Source organism: Fragaria vesca, linkage group LG3 (genome assembly GCF_000184155.1).
Source record: "Fragaria vesca subsp. vesca linkage group LG3, FraVesHawaii_1.0, whole genome shotgun sequence".
NCBI lineage: Eukaryota > Viridiplantae > Streptophyta > Magnoliopsida > Rosales > Rosaceae > Fragaria > Fragaria vesca.
Genome location: NC_020493.1, coordinates 8,103,187 through 8,105,681, shown reverse-complemented (window position 1 = coordinate 8,105,681; position 2,495 = coordinate 8,103,187).

Below are 2,495 nucleotides of genomic sequence, written 5' to 3'. Positions count from 1 at the left end.
CATATATAAGTATTGCCACATGTTAAAAACATAAGTATTGCAACATGGTAAAAAAACAGTGAGTACTCAATCTCATTTGCTCATATGTTGAAGCTTTTTATAGAAAGTAGCAGAGAAATCTTTTCAAACTATAATATAAATGGACGACATGACATAGTTGAAAACTGAGTTACCATATGTGATCAAATGAAAAATGAAGTTGAAGAAAATTGAATGTGCTATACATAATATTAATAGTCTAATGAAAACCAAAACGAAAACAAAAATATATAAAAAATCCAAAATCAAATTGCTGGTCTAATATCGGTCATTTGTAACAGCAGAGGTTATAACCCTTCCTATATACCCAAAGAACCAAAGAACCCAACCCGAATTACCAAATTACAACCACAATTAAATCACATATAATTCCAAGGCTTAACCTTCAAGTCATTTTCATAGTCAGATAACATCATCACACATGCAAACATATAATATCAATGATTCCAGTTTTTGTGCCTATGTACACCACCTCACGTTAAGACCGTGTATCTGATTAAATGTCAAGATTTCATATACAACGATCTCAGTCTTCATAACAGTCTGAAATTTTCAGAGATTTAGACAAAATCTCACTGACCTTGTGATTAATTGAATCAATGATAAATTCCCAACATGAAGTCTGCTCCCAACTAAATGCAGAGCTGCTGGACCAATTCTTCCTTCGATCATCCAATATCAAATTCCTCTTTGCAACACATTAGAGTTTGAAGTCAAAGTGTTTCAAAGCTGATGCTGAAAACAGATTTTAGTAAATTCATTGTAATCTATCAGCACATATATTGACAAATCTATCCATCTAAAATTGATTGTAATAGACACTTCAAACCTCAGTTGAACTGGAAAGTACAACAGCGCCATCCGAACCCATCTCTAACAAAATCCACAGGTTCCGCAATCAAACACAAAGCTTCTAAAGGTAATACCTTGAGAATGACCGAATAAAAACAAAAGGATCGAAGGAAGTCGAAGAATTAGACAGAGAGCAACATTCATAAGTATTGGCGAGATTGTGGAATAGGCAATGCCTTGAGAAGTTATACCCAATTGTTTACCGGACTTTTTTCTTTTCTTTTCTACCTGGAACTTATTTCAGAACCCGTTGCCTGCCTTGATGGAGATGAAGTCGGGGAGGTATCGTCGAAGGTCAAGTTCTGGAGCAGAGAGAGAGAGAGAGAGAGGATCCGAATTCCGAAGTAGAGAAAATGACACGTAGAAAGGGCGGAGGTGCGACTTTACAGGAGTGGCAGCATCGTAAATAAGAGGAAAAGAAACATGAACAGTTTATCTGCAGTCAAGCAGGTCACCCGGAAATAGAGTATTGTAAATAGGAAAATTATCCACAGAGTTTCTAACTTTTTACATAAGTTAAACTTTGGTATCCCAACTTTAAAAAAGTTTAAAACGGTATCTCACGTTCTTAACCCGACCTAAGATTATGTCTGAAACCGTTAGCTCCGTTAAAATAAATACTAAGTGAAGATTACTTTTGTCTTTTCATATCTAAATATATTTCTTCTATTTTTCCTATTTTTGTATTTTTCTGCTTTTACTTTTACTCTTTCTTCTTCTTCTTTCTTCACTCTCGATTTCTCTTTCCTCTCTCCAAAACCAGAAAGATTCTCACTCACAGCAAATCTCACCCCATATTCTTTTCAATGGCGCCCAATCACCACCACCTTCTCTCTTCCTTCTCCTCATCACTGATTCACTGCCGCCCTCCTCCTCCTCCTTAATCCTTCCACCGCTGACCCCTCCGCCTCACTCCCAACCTCCTCACCACTGCCATCACCCTCACCTCCACCCCCTTCATCGTCGTTGCCTCCACCTCCTTCACAGTCACCACCTCTACCTCCACCTCCATCACATTCGCCAACCTCCACCTCTTTCACCATCACTACCGCCGCCGCCACCTTTTTATCCATCGCCGCTACCTCCGGCGATGAGAAACCTGATGAGATAAGAGCAAGTCCACCGGTGGGAAAAAAATCCAACCCAGGTTGGATCCACATAGGCAAAGAAACCCATCCAAAGCCGGAGGAGGCCTGGTGCACTCGCTGCCGGGGTAGCGCAAGGTAGGGGGTCTACTTGCTGCTGTGCGTGCGGAGCGGCTAGGCCTGCGGAGGAGACTAGGGTGCTCGCCGTCGAAGGAGGCTGGGGTGCGTGCGGAGCTGCTGTTCGTCGTCAGCCCAGAGAAGAAACGGCAGCCCAGTTATAGAAAAAAATTATGGTTTTTTTTATTTATAAATTTATAGAAAAAATCTGAAAACTGTTACTTAAATTTATAAATGACATATGCCTAGTTAATTTAGATTGTGTTTTTCATTAGACAATATCAAATAAAAGTATTTTTAAGCTTAACTTGTTACTTAAATGTCATGAAATAAAACATTAATTTTAATATGTCATATAATATATATAAATTACTATTTATTTATACATAAAACGATTAATTG